A 27,281-nucleotide genomic window follows, 5' to 3' on the forward strand; every position below is an offset into this window, starting at 1 on the left:
CAGTATTTGCTACTAAGAATTTCAAAAATTTTTGATTGATAAAAGAGGAATATAGCTATACCTTGTTAAAAATTAATAATTACAAACCCAAGAGTTTATGATGGCCAATGAAATTTAAGTGATACGGCATTGGCTATATTTTCAATATTAAGGGGTCAGATCAGCTGTAGCAATTGATCAGAGCGCCATTTAAGGCACTCGCGGCTGCACTGGCACCTACTGCAGATACAGTTTTAATGGTTTCCCATCAGACACACTTTGGCCTGAGTAGTCTGTCCTCGTGCTTATAGCTAATTTGGCCGTGGTGACCAGATGAGAACGAGTTCTGAGGGGTGCTTTTGGTGTCCCTCTTCACGGCAGTGTGGCAGAACTTGGCGACTGAGCAGAGAACGGGACAGCTGAAATCCTGCCTTCAGACCCTGGCATTGCTGTCGGCTTGTTGCTGGTCCTTGTTAATATCAGTTCATTTCTTTCTCCTGCTCACCTGCTGATGGGGGTTATGTGCTCCAGGGGAGCCAGTGGCCGCAGGATCCCACCTTACTGGACAACTCCGATGACCAGAGTTCCTGGAAAGATGAGCTAGGAGGGGATGGGGACATTGTCAAGGAAACCACAGGAGGCTGTGGTCCGGCTCTTACTGCACCTCTCAGACTGTAGTCTATAGAACCACACCTTCTGGGTTTGTGCGGTTGCCTCCGGTTTTTGTTTTTTTAAACTGGGAAAAGCCATCATTTGTCGAGTGCTTGCTGGGCTCTGGGTACTGTGCTAAGTCCCCGTTCCATCAACGCACGTTTGCTAAGTGCCTCTTAGCCCCAGGATGTGCCAGTCTGAGGTGGAGTTTCCTTTCCAGTGGGAGAGCTGTGCATTAAACAGATAATCGCAGATTATCACAGACTGGAAGGGCCACGAGAGAAAGACGTGCGGGGTGCGCTGAGACACACCACAGGGGCCCTGGGTGGCGTCGCAGCTTCCCGAGCAAGTGACACCCAGCTGAGACCACGAGAGACGCCAGCCGGGTGGAGGTGTGGGGAAGCAGCCAGAAGGGGCTGATACGGCAATGAAATGCCTCACTAACACACAGGCCCGGTATGGATGGAGTAGAGGCATCCAAGGTGGGGCTGGCTGCAGAACTAGGTCTTTCTCTGGAGAACAAAGTCCTCCGGCACGTGAAACAATTTTGAACATGAGCGTGGATGGTCAGGTTGGTACAGCCGTGCCTGGAAGTTTCAGCCAAGAGCTGTAGCTTTTCTCTAGAGTCTGAGTAGACGTGGAAGAAAAGAGGAGAGTCAGCCAGACGCGAACGCTGCTCTGGAGTGTTCTCTTGGGAAAGCTGTCTCGTGAGACCAGACGGTCTGGCAGAGGCAGCCAGGGAAGACTGGCAGAAAGTTCGAGCCTTACCCTGTGGAACAGTGGGCAAAAGGAATCGGAGCAGCCAGCGCCTACGATCTTCAGATGAAGGTGGGGAGTGGGCTTTTGGGGTTTTAGTATAATAGAGTATACGGCCAGTGGATGCAGTTAGTTTTCAGTTTTAAAACTGAAAGACAGTTGCTCCTGCTGAATTGAGAAGCAGTAGGTGTTTTTCACTCTTCTTAGCTCTGTGCTTTGTTTCTTTTGTAGAAGAAGAGCTCCTATGATTTGTCCATAATCAGTGGTATTTGAGAGCTGTTATAGAAGGACTTATGATACAGCACAGTGTAGAAAAAGTGCTCTAAATAGTAATTAGAAATAAGCTATCAAGAGAAATGTTTGTGAGCTATAAAGGTACAAGTGACTGGTATTTTCCACTGACATGACTCATCTTAATTAGGATGGTATACTGAACTTGCATTTCTGATTATGCAGTCATTTTCTTGAGCTGAATTAGTATGTTTTAACATTTATTCATTAGCTCTTAGTCTATGATAAATTAAACGTTATAGGTAATCAAAACATTATTGCGTGATATCATTACAGTGCTCTGAATTAGAGTTTAAGAACGTTATTACAATAGTATATGTAACTTAAACGTCCCCTACTGGCAAAGATGGATAGCATTATGAACTTTCTGGTGATATGCCGTTCATGTCCAGGTTGATTTACAGTTGAGTAACTTTTAAAGAACTGACAGCACTTGTGCCGAGCCTTTATGAACAGTGTCCCTTCCAAGGAGGAAGCCATCCTCTGTAATTTGGTGGTGATCACTAAACCACTCATAATGATATGTGTACTAAGTTTGTCATGCCAGTGCCCTGAGAAGTTGTTATATTCATGGCATAGTAAAGTAGGTGCCTGGTTTCTCAATGTCACATTAGGAAATCAGCTACATAAAAACGGAATAATGATGTCGATAGGGCTTAAAAACCACACCTGGGGATAGTTTTTTAGGATTTTGTTTTTTCTTAAAAAAAAGAAAAAATCACTGATACCTTCACACAAAGGGATATACATTTTTGAGCGTATATATTTTTTCTTAAATCTTAAACTCTGCCATTCCAGTGGACTGCTCTAGAAAGCCTTGGGGCTGTAAATACTGGACATCTGCTTCTTCAGTTCCTTACCCAAGGGGGATGCTTGTTGCCGGTGTGAATAGAATGGGAAAGGGACTTGGTGTTCTTTCCCCAACATCAGAGATGGGTTTGTGGGGATGAGAGTTACAGACCTTTAGACCAAGCAGTTTGCCTCTCCCCGGCCTCCCCACGACCAGGTCCTCTTGACCACGTGGGATGAGAAGTGACTGATGATGAGCAGAATTCCGGTCTGTGTCCACCACACAGAGTCGGGCTTGCTGGACACAGGACTTGAACCAGAGACCCCATGGAGACGAACAAAAATTACTCAGGCCTGCTCACAAGTGAACTGTGGCTTAATACCAAGCAACTGCTTCCGATGTGCTTGTTATAGCAGAGAGATGAGAAACAAGTTCCAAGCTCAGATATATTTAGGAAACCTTGTGTTAAAGAAAGCACATTTCTTTTTGCTTTTTTTTAGAAAGCATCTTTCTTTACTCAGTTGACGAGAGCTTTTGATATGCTGGGATGCGTCGTGTCCTTCTGAGCACAATGTAGTGCACTGCGTTCCGTGTCTACACCCTGGCCCCCGAAACAGGAACACCTCTCGGCACCAGTGGTCCAGAGGACAGAGTTTGGGGGATCCGTCCTACTGGGATCCCCCAGGGAGAGCCGCCTTCGGATCGGGTTGTCGGAGGAGGGCCCTCTCTCATCTTGCTCTTGGTAGACTGAGGGAAATTGAGGTTTCTAAAAAGGATTTTTTTGTTTTTACTTTGGAATAATTACTTTTATTTTACTGTGAACTGAAGAGAAATGATAATTGTGCTTCTGATGGTCATTGGTGATAAAAAAAAATTAAGGAAAGTTGAAGTTACAGCAAGTATTTTGGTATATTTTGCAGGAAGATTGTAATTAAGAAAATGGGCTGTTGGGCATTTCTTTCCGTAATTTCTCATTTCTTATGCTCTCATTCATCATCTGAGAGGATGCACGCGTTCAGTGTGTTACAGTCTGCAGGCTGCATTTATGCAGTTTTTCTGCAAGGACATAATTTCTATCCATTGGAGTTTGATTTCAAATATGAACAAAATCCCTGACAGGAAAAGATTGAGAGATGCCAGGGGTTCCTACAGTGCTAACTGGGGTGGGGGTGGGGGATTGATAGTGTGCTGGTCACTGGGACAACAATTTTTATTTTTTAGGGAAAACAGATTCCTTTTAACGAGTATGATAAAAATAAGAACGATATGTTATGCCGATATCCTTTGTTCTTGAGTGAGAACCCCCAGTTTTCTTTAATCTCCAGTCACAATTGTGTGCTTTGGGGAATATTCTTTTTTTTTTCGGGGGGGGGTGGACATTCTTAAAGAGGAAAATAATTTTTATTCATTTTAATAGTTTTAGTGGGCATCCTGTTTGTGGTTAGGGCAAAGAGTTTCTAAAGGTCATTTACTTTCAGACGTTTTTGGTTCAGAACTTTGGAGACTGTGGTCAGCCTTCCATCGCGTGGGCTCTGCCCGTTCGTTATCCAGGGGGGACTGTGATTGTCCCCCGCCCTGCCCTCCGGCTGTTTTTCATGGCAGCCCCTCTTCTGGAGAATGTAGAGGAACATTAAAGATGAAAACGGCTTTCCTTTTAGTTGTGGGAAAAATAATTGGTGGTAAAGAAGATAAAACTTTGTTGTATGGAAATAAATGAAGAACCACATAAGTAAGAGGCTGCTTACTTAGCGCTGGTGGAGCGCAGGGGTCCATCCAGGGGAAGGGGGCTCCGGGGCGCCCTGGTGGAGGCTATGGGCTCGGGGGACCTAGGGCGGCCAGCTTCCCCACGTGATTGGTTAGGGGAGCATGTTGGGTTTTCCCCAGTTGGTCCTGAGCTGGAAGTGGGGTCAGAAGTTAGGGAAGCTGTCCATTATTGATAGAGTCCTGGCTGTCTTGGGCTGGTTGCTGCTCATGCGGTTTGGCTTCCTGGGCTGATGATGCTTGTCGATGAAAAATTAATCAGTCGATCTAAGAAAGAATTGGAAAATTTTATCTGAGCCAAATTTGAGGATGTTAACCCGGGAAGAGCATCTCAGAAAGCTCTGAGAACTGTTCTGCCCTTTACAAGTCACGGCATAGTTATAGAAGCGTTTTCTTGAGACAGAGCAGAGTGTACAGTAAATGATGTATTATCGACAGCCTGCGTAATCCAGATCTAAGTGCCCTCGCGGGGGTCACGTGACCCTTACGAGCTCAAGGAGGAACGTTCTCTTTTAAGGGGTTGTCTTGGTGCTGGGAGAACGTGGCTCTTTTTGGTTGAGCAGGTATTTCTGCTGATGGGGGAGGTTTGATCGATGCGTGGTGCAGGTACACAGTGCACAGTGTGGGGAGAGAGGAGGCCAAAGGGCAGAGAAGGGTTTTCATGTTTAGATTTTTCTTGTCTTGCCATAAAACATGAATTTTATTTCACACGCTGCAGGTTGTGGGTCCGAGGCAGGTTGTCACATGTGGTCTGGCTGTGTCTGTCCACATATTTAGTCTCTCAACTGGAAAAATGAAATTTTGAGTGATGTGTGAATGATCCAGACTAGATTTTTTTTTAAGTTTTTTCTTTTTTTTTTAAAGAATACATATGCTTTATTTATTTAAATTTTTGGCTGTGCTGCGCGGCATGCGAGATCTTAGTTCCCCGACCAGGGATCGAACCCACGCCCCCTGCGTTGGAAGCGCAGAGTCTTAACCACTGGGCCTCCAGGGAAGTCCCATCTACATTTTTCCATTCCCCAAAGCACAAAAGCCCCAACCCTGAGTCTATGCTGCTGTCACTTTATTTCAATAAAACCTTTGAAGTATTTCTACCACCGAATACATTTTTCCTTAGAAGACTTCAAGTGATGGTGAAAAGAACCTCAGACGTAGTTGCTGTGCCAGTGTTCTGGTCCCTGCTCTGTTCCTGCTGTGCTGTGTGGTCCCCGTGAGTCCCTGAGCCTCCAGTGGCCTTGGTGTGGATATGATGAGGTCCCACGACTCTCTCTGGGGTGTTGTGATGATACAGTGAAGCCCTGGAAACAGTTGAGGAGACCTGTATCAGTTTCCCAGAGCTGCAGTAACAAAGTACCACAAACAGGGGGGCTTAAAGCAACAGAAATTCACTGTCTCACGGTCTGGAGGCCGGAAGTCCGAGATCAGGGTGTTGGCAGGGCCGTACTTGTGGCAGCAGACCTCTGGTCTCCATGGCCTGCTCCCTCTGTGCGCGTCTGGGTCCACCTTTTCCCTGTTTTTAAGGACACCAGTCATCTCAGAGGAGGGGCCCACCCTGCTCCAGGGTGACCATCACAACTACTTACATCCTCAAAACTACTTATTCCCTGGGACTTCCCTGGTGATGCAGTGGTTAAGACTCTACGCTCCCACTGTAGGGGGCAGAGGTTCGATCCCTAGTTGGGGAACTAAGATCCCGCATGCCGCATGGCGTGGCCCAAAAAACTGAAAAACACAAAGCTACTTATCTCCAAATAAGGTCATGTTCTGAGGTACTGTGGGTTAGGACTACGACATACAGGTTTGTGGGGAGGCCATTCAATGCATAACGAGACCCTGTGAACACACAGGCCTTGGGTTCCTTGGAGCTGATAGGTATCTACAGTGCTCCTGGGGTCTCAGTGGGCAGCTGTGAGCTTGGTACCCAATCAGTTTCCTCACCTGTAAGAGGAGGGTCGTGATGCATACCTCGTGTGGTTGGAAGGATTAAAAGAGGGAATACATGGAAAGGAAAGGGCTCAGCACAATTCCTGGAACAGAATAGCTGTTAGAAATGTAACCAGGGACTTCCCTGGTGGTCCAATGGTAAAGAATCTGCCTTACAATGCATGGGACGCGGATTCGATCCCTGGTCAGGGAACTAAGACCCCACATGCTGCGGGGCAACTAAGGCCGCGCGCCACAACTACTGAGCTCGTGGGCCCCAGTGAGAGAGCCCACGTGCTGCAAACTACAGAGCCAAAGTGCCCTGGAGCCTGCGAGCCACAACCGGAGAAGAGAAAACCCGCACGCCACAACTAGAGAAAAGCCTGCGCACCACAAGGAAAGACCCCGTTCGCCTCAGTGAAGATCCTGCAAGCCGTGACTAAGACCCGACGCAGCCATAAATAAATAAATAAATAATAAATAAATGTTTTTTTTAAAAAAAAAAGAAATGTAACCAGGAGCCCCTCGGTCTGCAGGAATGCAGGGATCTGCATGAGGAGAAAGGGAACAGCGTGTCTCTCACTAAGGGATTGGGTGTCCAGGTTCAGGGGAGAACCTGCTTCCTTCAGCCTGCGTTCTCAGCCAGTCTGACTTTTGCAGACATGGAAGGCCCAGCTCAGGGCTCGCTTTTCCTCGAAGCAGATGGCAATCTTCCCGTGTTCCTTCGGCCCAAGGACTTACTGCTCCCCGACGCCCGGGGCTCTGTTCCTGAGGGCAGGGCCTCGCTGAGGCTCTTCTCTGCACACTGGACTCCGCGTCTCATCACCAGGCCCCTCGCTGACTGGGGGCAGGACCCCTGTGCGAAAATTATTCAGAATTTCAGGACGGCAGGCGTAGGTCTTTCTGCCTGGGTGGGGAGTCCTGTGTGATCACAGGACTGTGTGGCTGTTTGTCCACGAAGCCGCCAGAGTTTCCCAGGAAGAGACATTCAAAGGACCACTGACATGCCGGGAAGCAGAGGCGCGCCGGAAGGAGAGGCGGCTGGATGTTGTGAGGACTGCCCACCTCGCAGGGGCCACTGCTGGAGGGGGAACCCCTCCCTGGAGGGAGAGGATGCTGCTGTTAACACCCCGACTTCCTCCAGGTCCTTCGTTAAGGATGCCTCTTATTACAAGGCTGTGTCCCTCCCGGAGGAGCAGGTGGTGAGACAGCTCAGGGATGGACCTGCCACGGGGGGCCGGGCGTGGTATTTATTGATTCATGAGTCTTCTTGTAAAGCAGAGGAGAAAAGAGACAGTTATGTGCCAGAAAACACATTTTGATTTCTTAAGGGCATCCATTAAACTTTTACACTTGAATAGTAAGTTAGAGCAGCCGCAGGGCTGCCTGGAAGGCCTTCGGCTTTTCCCGCCCGCGCGTTGCTGTGGTATCCTTGGGTTCAGGGTTTAGGGGGAAGCTTGAGCGTGGTGGGCAGCCGTGTGGCTTGTGGCTCAGCCCTGGGGCAGAACAAGGACGCTCCTGTTGACGGACCAGTTTGCTTCTCCACCTAATCTCCTTCTCCTTCTGGTCAAGCACAAACTGATTATCCAGCTTAAACCTGTTGTTTGTGTCAGACAAGTAAGAAAGTGGAGAATTAAAAAATTTGCAGAAAGGTGTCATGAATATCATATGCTCAGCATAGTTGGCAGGGCCCCCGGTGGGCATAGACTGTGGGTATCACTTCCAAAGGGAGTCTCTCCTTGAAATGAAGCAAGCACAGGATTGTAAGAACAACCGTGTCCACAGATTTCATGCTCGAGTTTTTATAAACTATTGATCAATTCAAACAACATCTATCTTTCACTTTCTCAAGCTTGTCTTTTTTTTCCCCCAAAGTGTATTCTATTAATAAATGTTAGAGGTTGGCCAAATTGAGGTTGTCCTTCAGAACTGATTATTCTCGTTTTCCATTTGCAAAGCGTGTAGTTTACCTACAGATAGGATACATTGAAAACGAGATAAGTTATTTCAACAGTTAGGTTGGGAGGGGATTTTAAGAAATACCTGCATCAAAACTTGCTTCTGCTCTTGATACTTTCAAATTTAAATAATATTCAGCAGCAGAGAGCTTGAAGAATAATACATAGGTTTAGTATAGAATTCCTGAGGGAATGAGCAGGGGTTTGCATACAAAATACAGCATCCCAATGTTCCACTTTCCCATGTATCAGGGTTTTAGTTACAGACCACAGAATGCAAGTTCATTATTTATTTATATTAATTATTTTTTAATTGAAGTACAGTTGATTTACAATACTAGTTTCAGGTGTAAAACACAGTGATTCAATATTTTTATAGAGTATACTCCACTTAAAATTATTATAAAATATGGGCTTCCCTGGTGGCGCAGTGGTTGAGAGTCCGCCTGCTGATGCAGGGGACACGGGTTCATGCCCCGGTCCGGGAAGATCCCACATGCTGCGGAGCGGCTGGGCCCGTGAACCATGGCCGCTGAGCCTGCGCGTCCGGAGCCTGTGCTCCGCAACGGGAGAGGCCACAACAGTGAGAGGCCAAGTACCGCCAAAAAAAAAAAAAAAAAAAAAAATTATTATAAATAATGGCTGTACCAAGTTAGATTTTAAAAGAACGAGTGCTGGTGGCTTCAGAATACCCAGGAGGGCCAGAACACAATCATCAGGAGAAATGCCTGGAAGCCAACCAGAAATGCGGAAGCACTGGCCCAGCCCACCATGTAGCTCCTGCCCTTGCTGCTACAGCCTGAAAAAAACACAAGGCTGCAACCCTGTGCTGCCCAAGATGACTTCTCAGGATGGGGCTACTCCTTCCCATTGCTGCCTCCTGCCTGGGCAGACCCTGGTCACATGTGGAACGCCAGCTGCAAGGCCATCTGGGAAAGGCCATCTGTGTCTGCCTGGGTGGACGCACCCTCTGGGGTAGACCTGTCATCTGGGGTAGACGTGTCCCCCTAGGTGGATGTCTCCTTCTGGGTAGACGTGTCCCCCAGGGTGGATGTTTCTTCCTGGGTGGGTGTGTCCTCCTGGGTGGATGTCTCCTCCGGGGTAGACGCATGCCCCTAGGTGGATGCGTCCCCCTGGGTGGATGTGTCCCCCTGGGTGAATGTGTCCTCCTAGGTGGATGTGTCCCCCTGGGTGGATGTGTTCTCTGGGGTAGATGTGTTCCCCTGGGTGGACATGTCCCCCTGTGTGAATGTGTCATCCTGGGTGGATGTGTCCTCAGGGGTGTATATACCCCTCTGGGTAGATGCATCCTCCTGGGTGGACATGTCCCCCTGGGTAGATATGTCCTCCTGGGTGGACGTGTCCCCCTGGGTGGATGTGTCCTCCTGGGTAGATGTGTCCTCCGGGGTGAATGTGTCCCCCTGGGTGGACACGTCCCCCTGGGTGGATGTGTCCTGGGTGGGTGACTCATGCTGCTGTGTCTGGGAGAAGGCAGTTGCAATGCCCAGTTCACTTCAGGCTTCCTCAGACTCCAGCTCTTTTTCTCCATACATGTGTTACCAGTCTGATCCTAAATATGGTGATTTATTTCCTTCGTCGTTGCATCTGAACTCTGTCTCTGAAGCTGTTAAAATGAAAGCAAATTGAGTTCCTCTCTGGAAGCAGCACATATGTGGAAGAGGCTGAACTCAGGGACCAAAGAACTGAAAGAACAAGAGAAACGATTGTGTGGGAAGGACATGCTGGACCCTCTGTCCCCTTTGTCAGAAGATGCAAGGACATAGATTTGCTAGTTTCAAATTTGGTAAAGTTGTATTTTTAATAGGATCAAATTCTTTTAATCACTTTAGAAATGACAATGTTATCCAGTAACGAAGAACTGGGAGCAGAAGCTCCCCAGGTCAGCTGAAGACAGAGGCTCGATTTTACTATTAGATTGGAACATGAGATGTACTAAGGATAAGAGCAGGGAAGAATCAGAAACAATTTAAACTGCTCTTGTAGTAGCTCTATGACTTCTTCTTCAGGGTCAATAATGATTCCCGTCAGGCAAGTAAGAAAATATTCCCATTTCATGCATCTAATTATCTACAAACAAGATTTCAGGGGTAGAGGAGGTTAGTTAAAAATACTTAGCGTAGGGACTTCCACGGCGGTCCAGCGGTTAAGACTTCGCCTTCCAATGCAGGGGGTGCGGGCTTGATCCCTGGTCGGGGAGCTAAGATCCCACATGCCTTGGGGCCAAAACACCAAAACATAAAACAGAAGCAATACTGTAACAAATTCAATAAAGATTTTAAAAATGGTCCACATCAAAAAATCTTTAAAAAACCCCCCTAACTTAGTGTAGAAGCCTGTTTTCTTCCCCTTCATACCTTTATCGGTCTAATGTAAGAGGGGAGCTTTTATTTGTAAATAAAAGGATCTACTTACTTTGACTGCTTGTGAAAAAAACCAGTATCACTAGTAGTTTCAATACATAAGGTTTTATTTTCTCCTGTAGGCAGGCCCTCCATGGCTGGCATCACGATTTCCCTGAGGGCCTCGGGGACATGCTCCTCCAAACGTTCTGACCTACAGTCCCTAGACGGTGGCCCTGGTCCTCATAGCCCAAAGTAGTGGCTGGAGCGCCAGCTGACACACATGCTCTCCAGCCAGCAGGAAGAAGAAAGTGGCTAGAAAGGGAGTGACTCCTCCCTCTTCAGGGTATTTCACGGAAGCACCATCCAGCACTTTCTTGAACTTGATTGCGTGGCAATAACCACCTGCCAGCGACGGTGGTAAATGGAGTCGTGTGGCTGGGGGACAGTGGGCTCAGCTAAAAATCAGTGTTCCATGACTGAAAAATAGGAGAGTGGATGTTGGGCATTGATGAGCAGTCTCTGTCACAGCTGAGCCGAAGGATCAGTTTTTATAGATTTCTTTTTAAAAAGGGTGGACTGATGCTTCAAGGACAGTAGGGCCTCCTCTCCTGGCCTAAGGGCTTCAGAGCTGCCCGTGCCCCGAGATCCCACACGTGCTGACATCAGTCTCCATTTCCCAAGAGTCAGGTTGGTCGCTTCAAGGAGCACCGACGGGGTTTTCAGGCCTCTTTTCTTTGATCTTAGCCTAAGGAAATAGGACACTTTCCTGGAAGATGCTCGTTGCTGGCTTTTAATTCCCCATGAACACAGACGATTCTGTCTTATTCGGCCCGTTGAGACTAGGAATGAGGTGATAGAAATAACAAGAAGAATCCTTCATTTTTATCTTATACTATCAGTCTCCTTCCTTATTCCCCTTTCCCTCTGCCTACTGTTTAAAGCAAATAAAACAAATTAAAACAAAGCGCCTGTGTGAGTCTCCCAGGGCTGCTGGCACAAACTATCACAAACTGGGTTGATTAAAGAACAGACATCTCTTCTTTCCCAGTTCTGGAGGCTGGAAGTCCAAGATCAAGGTGTTGGCAGGGCCAGGCTCCCTCTTCTGGCTTCTGGTGGTGGCCATCGTCCTTGGCCTTTCTTGGGTCGCAGCTGCATCACCCCAGCCTCTGTCTCTGCCACCCCATGGCCACCTGCCCTCTGGTGTCTGTCTTCACATGGCTTTCTCCTGCGTCTCTTCTCCTTTTCTTTTTTTTTGCTGAGCTGTGCGGCTTGTGAGATCTTAGTTCCCCGACCAGGGATTGAACCCGGGGCCATGGCAAAGAAAGCACTGAGTCCTAACCACTGGACCACCAGGGAATTCCCTCTTCTCCCCTTTTTTTTTTCTTTCTTTCTTTTTTATTGATGTATAGTTGACTTGCAATATTATATAAGTTACAGGTGTACAATATAGGGATATACAATTTTTTTGGTCAATCCTAAACTCTCTATCCCTCCCCCTGACCCTTCCCCCCAGTAACCATAAGTTCTCTGAGTCTGCGAGTCTGTTTCTGTTTTGTAAATAAGTTCATTTGTATTATTATTTTTTTTAGATTTTGCATATAAGTGATATCATATGATATGTCTATTTCTCTGTCTGACTTACTTCACTCAGTATGACAATCTCTAGGTCCATCCATGTTGCTGCCAATGGCATTATTTCATTCTTTTTAATGGCTGAGTAATATTCCATTGTATATATATACCACAACTTCTTTATCCATTCCTCTGTCGATGGACATTTAGGTTGCTTCCATGTCTTGGTTATTGTAAACAGCGCTGCAATGAACATTGGGGTGCATGTATCCTTTCAGACCATGTTTTTCTCTGGATATATGTCCAGGAGTGGACAGGACTGCAGGATCATATGGTAACTCTATTTTTAGTTTTTTAAGGAACCTCCATACTGTTATCCACAGTGGCTGTACCAACTTACATTCCCACCAACAGTGTAGGAGGGTTCCCTTCTCTCCACACCCTCTCCAGCATTTACTGTTTGTGGATTTTTTGATGATGGCCATTCTGACCGGTGTGAGGTGATACCTCATTGTAGTTTTGATTTGCATGTCTCTAATAATTAGCGATGTTGACCATCTTTTCATGTGCCTCTTGGCCTTCTGTATGTCTTCTTTGGAGAAACGTCTGTTTAGGTCTTCTGCCCATTTTTTGCTTGGGTTGTTTGTTTTGGTGATATTAAGCCTCATGAGCTGTTTGTAAATTTTGGAGACTAATCCCTTGTCGGTCACATCATTTGAAAATATTTTCTCCCAATCTGTGGGTTGTCTTTTCCTTTTGTTTATGGTTTCCTTTGCTGTGCAAAAGCTTTTGAGTTTCATTAGGTCCCATTCATTTATTTTTGCTTTTACTTCCATTGCTCTGGGAGGTGGATCAAAAAAGGTATTGCTGCGATTTATGTCAGAGAGTGTTCTGCCTATGTTTCCCTCCAAGAGTTTTATAGTGTCTGGTCTCACATTTAGGTCTTTAATCAATTTTGAGTTTACTTGTGTGTATGGGGTTAAAGAATGTTCTAATTTCATTTTTTTACATGTAGCTGTGCAGTTTTCCAGCACCATCTGTAACTGAAGACATGAGAGATTCAGTTTCCTGTTGACCACATGAGAAATGAAGTCACTTACGTTACAGGGATGTGGGGAGAATCAAATAAGGGAACACGTAGAAGTGCTCTGTTGGCCGTCTGCACAATCACTGTTGTTATGATGGTGTCTAAAATTTTGCAGACGTCTGTGTAAAGGAGCATCATTCGTGGAGCATTTGTTGGCCACAGTAGTGGGTGGTAAGGTATGGCTACTATTCTAAACATTTGCAATTCTGATGCAGAGACAAGACATCCACATGACATCGTAAATAACACAAGGTCATGTGTAGGTGCTGGAGGATGCTAGGGGTCAGGCGTTCCAGTCAGCCCGGGCTGAGCATCTGTGGTGATCTGCAAGGGTGACCTAATCATTCAGACCCAATGGGAGGGGTATCAGAGGACTCACCAGGAAGGCTGGGTGCACAGATTTGATCGAGAAGATTAGAACACGATGGAGGAGTGGGTAATCCGTTTCTCTGAAATTCTAATTAGGGGCAGCAATTGGGATCTGTAGTTTTTTCTTCTGTGCCGTCTCGACAAAACCAATTAAGTCTTATTGCATCTATACATCACCACGTGTACAGGCCATAAGCAGGAGAAGGCCTATTTAACTTGTTGCCTTTTGGCTTTTAATGGAACATCCATTTATTCCTGTGTATTAAGCTCTTAGTGCGTATTGGATATTACCTTCCATTTTTCCGTCAAATCCCTCTCCCACTTCCCCTTTCTCAGGCATCAGGGAGGAGTCTCTTGTGACTTTAAAAATGGTGAACGTGGGACCTCCAGGAAGTAGAGGAATGAACCAGGTGCTCACTAGACGTATGTTGGACCCTCCCAGAGCTTTCCGATTGAGTTATTAAATTCCTCAAGGTTTTAAAATTCTACAATCAAGCATCAACTTTATTAATTCCACAGTCTGTTAAGAAGTGGTCCCATTTAGGAATATTACTCAGCCATAAAAAAGAATGAAATAATGCCATTTGCAGTTCCATGGATGGACCTAGAGATGATCGTACTAAGTGAAGTAAGTCAGACAGAGAAAGACAAATATCATACAATGCCACTTATGTGTGGAATCTAAAATAAGACACAGATGAACTTATCTATGAAACAGAATCAGACTCACAGACAGAGAACAGACTTGTGGTTGCCAAGTGGGAGAGGGGCTGGGGGAGGGATGGGGTGGGAGTTTGGCGTTAGCAGTTGCAAACTATTATATAGAGAATGGATAAACAACAAGGTCCTACTGGAGAGCACAGGGAACTACATTCAATATCCTGTGATAAACCATAATGGAAAAGAATATAAAAATAGAATGTATATATACGTTTAACTGAATCACCTTGCTGTACAGCAGAAATTAGCAGAACATTGTAAATCAACTACACTTCAATAAAAAAAATAAACAAAGATGTCAGACCCAAAAGAAATGGTCCCATTGAGAACCTAATGGCGTAAGCCTTGTTCAAAGCGTACCCAAAGGCATTGGCAGATTAGATGAGCAGCCCTTTCTAAAACAGGGAAGGAAGAGTCATGGTACCTGTGATGGTTATTTTATGTGTCCACTTGGTTGGCCTCTGGTGCCCAGTTGTTTGGCCGAACACTAGTCTAGATGTTACCATGAAGGTGTTTTGTAGATGTGATTCACATCTACGATCAGCTGACATTAAAGAGATCACCCTCCCTGATGTGGTTGGGCTGCATCCCATCAACTGATGGCTTTACGAGCAAAAACTGAGGGTTTCTGGGGAAGAAGGAATTCTGCCGCAAGCCTGTTAACATAGACATCCTGCCTGAGTTTCCAGCTAGCCTGGCTGCCCTGCAGATTTCAGACTCAAGATTGTAACACCAACTCTTTCCTGACTTCCTAAATGGTCAGCCAACACTCTTAAGTTTCAGATGCGCGAAGTCCCTCCAATCATGTGAGCCAGTTCCTTAAAATAAATCCCTCTCTGGCCCCCGCCCTCACATCCATGCACATCTCCTGTTGGACCTGCTATTGGAGCCCCGACTGACACACCTGACCTCCAACCCCCTCTCTCGGGCTCAGGGCATCCTGGGAAATTGCCGGCAATGCTTTCTTCCCGAGCCCGGACCCGGCCTCAGAATCACCCAGAGGATGCTAGAGAGGGAACCTGTTTGCTTTTCTAATTGTAGGAGACGTTCTTCATGGATGTTGACTAATAAATCAGTAATTGCTCTCGTATTAAGCACCAGTTAATTAAGTTTTCAGCTAACGTTTGTGGGCTTCTGATGCCACAGTACTCTGTTTAACATTAAGGGATAAGAGATGGACAAGGTACAGAGCATGGAAAGATCTGGGCTGAGCTGGGAGCTCCTGGGGGCAGAGGCAAGGGAGTGGCCAGGGCAGGGAGGCATCACCAGTTCCCATGACCTCCACCACCTGCTACCTTTGATAAACCGCAGATACGGGAGGGAGGCAAGGCGGGATGCATGATGGGCAGAGGGAGGGGACCACGTAGGCACCTGTGAGCTTGAAGCCAGAGAAGCCTGGGTTCACAGCGTCAGAGGACGCGCCCACCCCATCCCCCTTTTTAATGCTAGTGATCGTCAAATGACCTCTTCGAGCCAACTGGATATTTCGTGACGGCAGTCACTGGGTGATGAGGGAGTCAAGTCTTTAAGCAGAAAGGACAGCGGGCCGAGGAGGGTGTAGAAAGCAGTGATCGTGTTGTGCTCTGGCGTGTGGGAGGCTGTGGAGGTTGGGGGGTCTGACTGAAATAACAAACGATGCCTTTAATAAAGGAGGAGGAGCTTTGACATGAATAGCAGCCCAAGATTGGAGATTAATTTTTTAAGTGTTTTCTAACACGAAAAATGTAGCAAATCAATTCCGACCATTAGGAATTCGTGAAGACCTTCTAAGAAGAGCTCATTGCCAAAGGCAGATAAGGGAATTCGTGGTGGCTCTGAAGGCCTGGATACATGTGTCTCCAGGCATTAGGAGAATTGGCTTGCTTGCCTTTTGAACCCAAGTTGTCATCTTTGAAATATCTCAGGGAACGTGCAGAGAAGGCCAATCTGGGTGAGGAAGCTGCATTCCCACACCCACTGCGCCCTCACCTGGCCCAGCCCGGCGGCTCTGATGGGGCATCTAGGGGCGTGTGGTAACGGGCTGGGTCTGTGTCCATCTGATGCTCCTGGGACGTGCTGACCTCCTGGATGGTGGCTGCTGACCGCTGGCAGATGTGATGGGGCCGCTGCAAACGTGGCCAGGAAGCAAAGGACTCGGGAGCCTGGACACACGGGGAGCTCCTGGGACTGGAGAAAGTGAACAGTGGGTCTCGGATCATCACACATCACAAACCAGGACCATTCGGACCGTGGGCTGCTGGCTCCTGTGGGGTTTTGGATCTAAAGCACAAACTCATGAAAGTTCCCCCTTAATCTTTCTTTTCCTTAGTAATTTTTTTTCATTTTTAAATAATATTTTTTATTGAAGTATAGTTGATTTACAGTGTTGTGTTAATTTCTGCTGTACAGCAAAGTGACTCAACTATACATATATATATATATATATATATATATATATATTCTTTTTCATATTCTTTTCCATGATGGTTTATCACAGGATATTGAACATTCTACAGTAGGACCTTGTCGTTTATCCATACTACTTACAATAGTTTGCATCTGCTAATCCCAACCTCACACTCCATCCTTCCCCCAACCTCCTCCCCACTTCCCCTTAATCTTAAGGTGTTCAAGCACACCGTTTAAACGCGGGTAAAGGACCTTGGACTCTACCTTTGATGTCCTCAGACCCCTTCTTCTTCAGCACAAATCCTGCTTCAGCTCCTGGACCCCTGACATTGATGCTGGTCCCTCATCATGGCCATCTCTGCCTGATTCACCTTCCTGTGGGTTTACTGCTCAACTCTCGAGCTGTATGTTAAATGCCTTGATGGTTGCACTCGTACTCTACTTTGTAAAATTCAATAATAAGTAGTAATGATGGCCATAGGTAGCATTTACAGTGTGCCAGGTCCGGACATGGATCCATTTAATCCTATTATAAGTGAGGACAGGCCCTGCATGTATTGAATGTTTGCTGTGTGCCAGGCACTGAACCAGGCCATTCACCGTAGTTTGATTATATCATCCTCAGATCTACCGAGGGCCTAGTGTGTTGTTTTTTTAAAAATTGAAGTAAAGTTGATTTACAATGTTTACAGTGTTGTGCTAGTTTCAGGTGTACAGCAGAGTGATTCAGTTATACATATATATACACATATCAATTTTTTCAGGTTCTTTTCCGTTATAGGTTATTACAAAATACTGAGTATAGTTCCCTGTGCTATACAGTAAGTCCTTGCTGTTTATCTATTTTATATATAGTAGTCTGTGTATATGTTAATCCCAAACTCCTAATTTATTCCTTTCCCCTTTGGGAACCGTAAGTGTGGGTCTATTTCTGTTTTGTATATAAGTTCACTTGTATCTTTTTTTTTTTTTTTTAGATTCCACATCTAAGCGATATCATATGATATTTATCTTTCTTTGTCTGGGCCTAGTGTTCTTATTCTCACGGGGGGCTGGAGGTGGGACCCCGTCAAGTAGGGAGCAAGTGGGGGAAGAGGAGGACTTAAATATACCAGGTCCTCGACCCGGAACCACAGACCGCCGGTCCCCAGGGACCTCCAGAACGGGAAGACCACGCATTGCTGTCGTGCGATCCCCTCAGTCTGAGGTACTTTGTTACGAGAGCCCTAGCAAACGAATACAGCATTCACGGTTCAGATGCTCAGAAACGCTGGTGCCTCCAAACCACCCCCAACGGCCTGTGTGCTGACTTTGACCACAGCAGCTTGTGATCCGTGGAGTCACATGCCGGGCTGCTTCGTAGAACCTTACATGAACTTTCTCCTTGAATTGACCGGCGGTCCTGGGGGTGGAGGGTTCTCAATATCTGCCCAACTAGCTTGGAAAAGAGGGAGAAGACTGGGACTATGCTTAAGCCTAGAACAAGTATCTTCCCTTGGATGTCATCTGATGCCTTTTATTAAAAATTTTTTTTTGGTTTTTTTATTTTTTAATATAATTTTAAAGGGTACACTCCATTTACAGTAATTACAAAATATTGGCTCTATTCCCCGTGTTGTACAATACATCCTCGTAGCCTGTCTTTCACTCAGTAGTTTGTACGTCCCACTCCCCCATCCCTATATTGCCCCTCCCCCCTTCCCTCTCCCCACCTTTAGCCACTAGTTTGTTCTCCATATCTGTGAGTCCTGCTGCTTTTTCGTTATATTCACTGGTTGGTTGTATTTTTTAGGGTCCACATATAAGTGATGTCATACAGTGTTTGTCTTTTTCTGTCTGACTTATTTCACGTAGCACAACACCAATAATAATAATAATAATGACATGGATTGGTTTAAGCACTTATACTCTGCCAGCCACGGTTCTAAATGCTTTCTGTGATCAATTCCTCTAATTCTGACAAAACCTTGTGAATTGCTATTGTCATGGCCAAACAGAAGCATGAAGAGGCACTTCCTGACTAGCATATACTTTAATAAACAACGTTGATTTTAGTTTTTTGCACCTGAAAGGCCTTAAAGATTAGTATTTGGTTTTTGTTTTCACTATTCAGATAAAATAATTCTGGCCCTCATCTCCAAAATTTGTGGGAGGTTTGGCATCTCATTGATATTTTGATGATTTTGTGGGCCGAGGGGGATATATACTCACATTTTTCCATGCATAGAAGTTGTAAATACTTATTTTAAAATTAGGGATGGTGATAGAAAGGAAGCTGGGTGGAGACAAATCAATTAAGAACTTGGAAAGCCAGCTCAAGTCATCTGCCGTATTCATATTCTTCAGTACCTTGCCCCAGCAAAAACATAAGCTATGCTGTACGTAATGAGATACTGTTCACATTTGGATTAAGGGATGGGTTTGCCAGGAACCTGACTGGGGTGCTGATCTAGAATATCTATTTAGACAATATTTAAGTAACTCAGAAACACAGTACCTGCTTCCCCGTATCCTGACATAATGAACAAAATGTAAATTATTAGCCCCATTCATGTGATAATAGACTCATAAAAAAATTCATTGCCGTCCACTCCAAATAGGGTAAAATGTTATATGACGCTCAAGGCATTTAATGAATGTCTTATTTGGAACATAAAGAGATATAATATGTTTACTAATAGAAAAGTCATTTCTTTCCACCTTTGCTAAATATACACTGGTCGAATGTTAAAGACTTGCTCTGAAGGGGCATCATAGTCCTAATTTTCTGGGCAGAACTTCATTTCTCTGTCTAGCTCTGTTTTACAGTGCACTGGGCTGGCCCCCAGCAGTGTCTGTGTTGATGTGCCCTCTTACCTCTCTTTCTGTACACCTTCCACATTCTGAGACCCCCCATTGCTATTCCTCACATACCTGGCTTCCTAAAGCTGCTTTTGTGACCCTGAAGATTGCCCCAGTCAGCTTTCAAATGGGGTCACCAGAAAAAAATACAGGACACCCAGTTAAATGGAAATTTCAGATAAGCAACAAATAATTTTTTAGCATAACTATGTCCCATGCAATATTTGCAGCACATTCCAAACATTGTATGGGACAAACTTACACTAAAACGTTATTCACTGTTTACCTTAGACTTTGTTACATTTGGCAACTTTCCTTGCCCTGGTAGACCTCAGTAGTGATTTTGAGTAATTTCTTGGTAGAAAGGTGTGTGTGTGTATGTGTGTTTGTGGTGGAAGTGTATAAATGACTGCTTGGTTGGGTAAGTTAATCTTTGGTTTATAATTTAACAACAAAATCATCTCTCAGTGAAAACAAGAATATGAATGGTAAGCCCACTGTACAGAATGCTGTCCTGTACACGACATCGCTGGACGCTTTGACGGTGCTTGTGAGAGGCGTGTCTCTTTTCCTTTATCAGTGAGCACACAAGAAGGTCAAGTGCCTGTTCTCCACATCCTGCTTCTCCAAACCATAGGAAGCTTTCTTTTGGGGCAATCCACTCATGCCTTCCGTTAATTAGTACATAACGGTGTTTAAAAGACCTGAGCTGAAAATCTGGAGGCCAAGATTTCAATCCTGGGTCCTCACTTATTGTGTGAACCTCAGTGTATTTATTTATTTTTTGCGGTACGCGGGCCTCTCACTGTCGTGGCCTCTCCCGTTGCGGAGCACAGGCTCCGGACGCGCAGGCTCAGCGGCCATGGCTCACGGGCCCAGCCGCTCCGCGGCATGCGGGATCCCCCCGGACCGGGGCACGAACCCGTGTCCCCTGCATCGGCAGGCGGACTCCCAACCACTGCGCCACCAGGGAAGCCCCTCAGTGTATTTCTTAACCTCTGACCCTCAGTTTCCTGGTCCCCAAACGGAGGATGTCAATTGAGCTGTCGAGTTTGCCGTGAGGGGGAAAGCTGATAGGGATGCGAGAGTGTGAGATGGGCCGTCTCTGGGTACTTGGTCCTTCGCTCTCTCCCCTGCCCTTGCTTTCCGACTGCTTAGGTTTCCGGGGGTTGGGGGAGCGTCACCCGTCAAGATGTGTGATTCCGGATGCCCGCGGTCAGTCTGACCCTTGGAAGCAGGTTTCCAGGCCGCGTGTCCCATAGGCGGACACCAGAGGGCGTCCTAGCACCGCCGTCCGCTCTGGTCCTGGGCGGCTCGCGGATTCTGGCTCCGGGCTGAGCGCCGAGTGTGCGGGGCCCGCGTGGCTGCAAAGTGCTGCGCTCACGATCCATCCTCAGAGGGCAGTTCCGAGCTGAAATCTGAGGGAAGGGAGGACAGATTACATGCATTAACGCTTCCAGGTTATTTAAAAACCTTATCACAGCACGGAGTGGTAATGAACCAAATGGGATTTGGGTGACAGAGAGCAAACTATTTTACGATTTTACCTTCAGAGACAGTGTGCCCCTGAAACCCTCTTGGCTCTTTGGAAACAAGAACTCAGAGCCATGGGCCAAGCCTGGGTCCAAGGGCCCCCCCTCTCCCTGCTGGCCGCACACCCAACTTTCTCACTGTGCGGAATTCGCCCGGGAGGTGGACCCAGATGCCTGAACCCAGGAGGGCTGAGGTGACTGTCACCAAATCCTCGTGCTGGGGGGTCCAGGAGCCTCCCTGTCTCAGGGCTACAATTTTTTTTCTCTCTTTCTATCTCTCTCACCACCCCCACATCCCTGTGACTCACCCACCAGAAGCCGCAACTCAGAGGGGGGCAAGGGGCTGCACCCCAACTGTAGGATTGACCCCGATGGTGAGAAAGGTCAGCTCAGCACAGGAGTTCGTATGCACGATGGCGATTCTGAATAAGGAAGAGGGTAGAGGATCAGTACTCACTGCTTAAGAAGGCATGAAGGTGTGTCATCCATTTAAGAAAGCTTTTAGCTTAAAATGGATAAAATAAGGTTTTGGTGAATGAATAAATGGAACTAATTGAGTCATCTAGAAATTTTACATAAGGGACCGTAGCTGAGAAGTTGCTGTGTTGATTCGTAAAGACAAAGGTCCTCTGTACTTTGCGGGCTTTAATGGATGGTAAGGATGAAAACGTTTCCGCAGTGCCTCTGGGAGTGAGTGTTATCAGGGAGTGGGCACAGGTGGGTGCGTGGGGATGGAGAGACGGCAGGAGGGTCCCTCCCCTCCATCTGCCCGAGTTGCTTCCCCCTCCTCTCCCTTCTCCATCCATTCCGTTTCTAACATCCGCTTTGCACTGTGGTGTGTGAGCCTGGATCATGGAAACCCCATCCTTCACTTGCTACACCCAAGGTGCCCACCGCCGCACTGATGGGCTGGAGCTGCCTTACCATCTCACCTTGAATGCGCAGGTGCCCAGAAGGAAATATTCAGCACCTTCTCGACCCTTGAGATTTTGTAGTCTTATTAGGAAAACTATATACGTTAATATGTGATCGAGGTTAAGCCTCTGATCTATCTACAAATGCTGCAGGATTTCAGAGGAGAAATGAGAGTGAAAAGATGGTATTTGGCTGGGCTTCGCTGTCAGGTGAAATATTTTGGAGGGGAGCCCAGGTGGGGTGCTGGAGCTGGCATTATTCTCAGTTGGAGAGATTGGGGGTGAGCCGCAGTGCACCCCACCAGCAGGATGATGTAGAGAAATGACCTTCTTTTACATAAGGCAGTTTTTATCTGACAGGAGAGCTGAGAACGCAAACACCACTTCTCAGAGAACACACCAGTGCGCCAAGGTATAGGACTGTGATCCCACCTGGCTGTTTCACTTGTCTTCATAGGAGTCTAAGATTGACCAGCAGATTTAACTGAAGTTCTTTCAGAAGAGCATCTAATCCATACCAGGTTTTAAGTATGAAAACCAGAACATTTAGTGGGCCCTGTTCTATGGGCCTTATGCTGTGTACACATCTGAGGCACAGAGCTATGGCTTTTGAAATACATACAGCACTGCCTGATCTATGCCCTTGGGTTGTGCAGTCTTGTCCTTGGCGATCTGGAGAAATTGGAAGGTTCTTCATCACCAGCAGGCTGTGGTCAGCACTGGAGATAAGAGGTCGCAAAGCTCCTTGAGGCCACAGGGGACACGTTGGACAGCGGGATGGAGTAGTAGTTCTATTGTCCTAAAAATAATAGAACTTGTTAGATGCCCTTTCTAGAGATAGCGTGCCTAGTAATCAGTGAGAGTTGGACTGTTCCCTCAGGGAGTGTGGTGGATGCTGCGATGCACCACATACATCCCCCTCCCCCCCGCCCCCAGTGATGGAGGTCTTAGCTCCAGCAGACACCTCTCAGCCGGCAGCCCCTATGGGGATGCCTGGGCTGCAGCCTCCCCAAGGTCACATCCGTTTCATGGACCCCTGTTCTCCCGCCCACTCCCCCTCCAGTGACTCGCTGAAGTGGGGGGAGGGAGGTAACAGAGTCACTGCCCTCTGGCTTCAACTTGGATCAACTCTGAAGGGTGGTCCCTGGCTCACAGCCTCCACGCAGGGTCAGCTGAAGTCTTCTTTAGACTGCATCCGGCTTGATCCCTCCCTCTTGACAGTGCTCCCCTCCCCTCCCCTTTCCTCCACTTCCCTTCCTTTCTCTCCCCTTCCCTCCCCACCCCCAACCCCATCCCCATCCCCATCCCCATCCCCACCCCCATCCCCAACCCCAGCCCCCCCAGCCCCACCCCCAGCCCCACGCCCATCCCCACCCCATCCCCACCCCCATCCCCACCCCCATCCCCACTGCATCCCCACACCCATCCCCAACCCCATCCCCATTCTCACCCCATCCCCACCCCCCACCCCCACCGCCACCCCCATCCCCACCGCCACCCCCATCCCCCACCCCATCCCCACCCCCATCCCCACCCCCACCGCAACCCCCATCCCCACCGCCACCCCCATCCCCCTACCCCCAATCCCCATCCCCACCCCACCCCATCCCCATCTCCACCCCCACCCCCATCCCCATCCCCATCGGCATCACCATCTCCACCCCCATCCCCACCCCCACCCCTGTCCCCATCCCCACACCCATCCCCACACCCACCCCCACACCCATCCCCATCCCCGCCCCCACCCCATCCCCATCCCCCCATCCCCATCCCCGCCCCCACCCCCACCCCCATCCCCACCGCATCCCCATCCCGACCCCACCCCAACCCCCGTCCCCATCCGCATCACCATCCCCACCCCCACCCCATCCCCATCCCCACCACATCCCCACCCCCATCACCCCCACCGCCACCCCATCCCCATCCCCACCCCCACCCCAACCCCCGTCCCCATCCGCATCCCCACCCCCACCCCCACCCCCACCCCCATCCCCCCACCCCCACCAACATCCCTGTCCCCACCCCACCCCCATCCCCATCCCACCCCCGTCCCCATCCCCACACCACCCCCACCCCCACACCACCCCATCCCCATCCGCACACCACCCCCACCCCCGTCACCACCCCCACCCCACCCCCACCCGCATCCCCACCCCCAATCCCCATCCCCACCCCCCCACCCCCGCCCTCCTCCCCACCCCATCCCCACCGCCCCTCCACCCCCATCCCCACCGCCTCTCCACCCCCATCCCCACCCTCCTCCCCACCCCCACCCCATCCCCATCCCCACTCCACCCCCACCCCCATCCCCACCCCCATCCCCATCCCCACCCCATCCCCTCACCCCCACCCGCATCCCCATCCCCACCCCCACCCCCAACCCACCCCCACCCCATCCCATCCCCACCCCCACCCCCAACCCACCCCCATCCCATCCCCACCCCCACCCCCAACCCACCCCCACCCCATCCCCATCCCCACCGCATCCCCACCCCCATCCCCCCCACCGCCACCCCCATCCCCATCCCCATCCTGACCCCCACCCCAACCCCCGTCCCCATCCATATCACCATCTCCACCTCCATCCCCACCCCCACCGCATCCCCATCCCCACCGCATCCCCCCCACAGCCACCCCCACCCCCATCCCCACACCCACACCCACCCCCATCCCCACCCCACCCCCATCCCTGTCCCCATCCCCGCCCCCACCCCCATCCCCATCCCCACCCCATCCCCACCCCATCCCCATCCCGACCCCCACCCCAACCCCTGTCTCCATCCGCATCACCATCTCCACCCCATCCCCACCCCCACCCCACCCCCATCCCCATCCCTACCCCCACCCCCACCCCCATTCCCAACTCCACCCCGACCCCCAACTCCACCCCCACCCCCAACTCCACACCCACCCCGATGCCCCCACCCCCATCCCCACCCCACCCCCACCCCATCCCCACCCCTACCCCCACCCCACCCCTACCCCCACCCCACCCCAACCCCACCCCACCCCCACCCCCACCCCCATCCCCACCCCAACCCCCAACTCCACCCCGACCCCCAACTCCACCCCCATTCCCAACTCCACCCTGACCCCCAACTCCACCCCCACCCCCATCCCCATCCCCATCCCCACCCCCACCCCCACCCCCAACTCCCCCCACCCCCAACTCCACCCCTACCCCCAATCCCCATCCCCACCCCCACACCCCCGCCCCCCTCCCCACCCCCACCCCCACCCCATCCCCATCCCCACCCCCACCCCGATCCCCCCCACCCCATCCCCACCCCAATCCCCACCCCCACCCCAATCCCCATCCCCACCCCCACACCCCCGTCCCCACCGCCATCCCCACCCCACCCCCACCCCCACCCCCACCCCCACCCCCATCCCCATCCCCATCTCCATCTCTATCTCTATCTCTGAGTTGGCCTCCCAGGACCCATTCTGACAAAGTGGCTTATGGTTTCACAAAGGAGACAGCCCTGTGATCACGTGATGGCTGTGTGGTCTGCTAGTGCAGAGGTGTGCATGCCAGAGAATAGGGAGAGAGGATTTTCCCCTCTTGGGGGGGGTGGTCACATCAATCTGAATGGGACTTTATTATTTTTAAGGATGTAGGAGTTCCCCAGGTGGCCTGGAATGAAGAGGCAAAGGCACAGAGACTGGTGTGCAGAGGGAGGTGAGCACTGCAGCCAGAGGTTGGGATGGCCCGGCATGGGTGTGGAGAGACCAGGCAGGACCCATGGAGCCTTGGCTGCCGTGCTCGGGGCTTCACCCTGGAGCCAGTGGAGGCCATGGAAGGACTGCAAGCAGCAGAGGAACGTGAGCATATTTCTCTGCAAGAAAGGCCATTATTGTAGCACAGCGTCGACTGGGGGTGGGAAGGCAGGGTTCCCACCGAGAGCTGGAGGTCCAGATCGCTCCTCTCTGCTGATTCAAATGCCTCCAGGCCTCTAAGATACAACTGGGATGCCACCTCCTGTGAATGGATGTCTCCTTTCCTTAATGCTACCAGACCCCCGGTGTGTATCACAAAACTCCACACGTTCTCCTGTGGATTCCTATACAGCCCCTGTAAGTGCATCAGTCATGGGGTGTGCCATGGGTCATAGGATATGCCACTGACTATAGGTTGTGCCAGTGGTTCTAAGGTATGCCTCGGTCATAGGGTATGCCAGTTGTTCTAGGGTGCGCCATATTTGAGGCTGCCTCTGTTCTCTGGACCAGATCACACTTTGACTTCTTTTAATCACAGAGAGAAATTTTAAGACACCAAGATATAGAAACTGGCTCATGTGTTTGGAAGGCCCTATATGTTCTACCAAGGGCAGTGGTCGGAGAGTTTCCAGCTTGTTCTGCTTCTCGGCCCTGCCTCTGGTGGGGGGGGGGTGACTTAGAGTTGTCTGAGCAGGGACTTCCCTGGCGGTCCAGTGGTTAGGACTTCACCTTCCAATGCAGACAGTGCGGGTTCGATCCCTGCTCGGGGAGCTAAAATCCCACATGCCTCGTGGCCAAAAAACAAAACATAAAACAGAAGCAGTATTGTAACAAATTCAATAAGACTTTCAAAATGGTCCACATAAAAAAAAATCTTTAAAAAAGAATTGTCTGAGCAGTGCTTTGCCCTGGGGGTGCACGCAGAGGCACACAGAGCAACGGCAGAGGGGCTTTCTCACAGGACGGGCAGACAGAAGCCTGGCCCCCTCACCAGCAGCACCACAGAGGGGTTCTCTCCATTTCTGTCGTGTTTTTAGCCATTAGAGACTTGAGGTGAAAACCAAGGACAACCTCTTTACCTTATTCGGAGGACAAAGGGTGCATCTCTCCCTAATCTGTGACTTCTCAGGGGAGAGATTGTCGATGTTGGAGAAATCCAGTTACCGCTTTCTTTTCTCTCTAATCTGTATATATCAGAAAGAGCATGCAAGCAGGGTTCCCTTCCTCAGGGCCGGTAATTAGGAGATAAGCATGGGTTCGTATTTTCCATTGGATGAGGGCCTGTCTTCCTGGAGAAGCCTGGCACCTGGGTGGACCTTGCCATCAGCTCTGTTGGTGTCACTTGCTCCAGGAGGGAGGAAAAAGGATTACGTAGTAGTTGGGGGTTCCGTCCCTTTTGGGAGTTTTCCAAGTAGTTACCATTATATGATTTATTTCATCTTCAGATTTTATTGAGGGCCTATTATATGCCAGTGTATCCATCTTCTAGGCCTGCCACAAAAAACTACCACAGACTGGGTGGTTTAAACAACTCAGATTTCTTGTCTCCTGGTTCTAGAGGTGGGAAGTCCCAGATCAAGGTGTCTGCTGGGTTGGTTCCTTCAGAGGCCTCTCTCTTCTCAGCTTGTAGACACGTGTCTTGATCGCCACATAAATGCATGTC

General features: G+C 49.0%; 1 protein-coding gene across 10 annotated transcripts in view; it reads left to right on the plus strand.

The window, feature by feature from the left end:
- ACTR3B (actin related protein 3B) overlaps positions 1-27,281 on the plus strand; it is a 272,968-nt gene that overhangs the window by 67,472 nt on the left and 178,215 nt on the right. The window contains exon 13 of one of the 10 annotated variants that reach the window (XR_013829945.1): positions 25,513-25,580. The exons of the other annotated variants lie outside the window; for them this stretch is intronic. The gene's annotated coding sequence lies outside the window, so the exon portion shown is untranslated. Of the gene's footprint in view, positions 1-25,512; positions 25,581-27,281 lie in introns of those variants that run through there. 10 annotated transcript variants of the gene reach the window in all.

Source organism: Stenella coeruleoalba (genome assembly GCF_951394435.1).
Source record: "Stenella coeruleoalba genome assembly, chromosome: 9".
Lineage (NCBI taxonomy): Eukaryota > Metazoa > Chordata > Mammalia > Artiodactyla > Delphinidae > Stenella > Stenella coeruleoalba.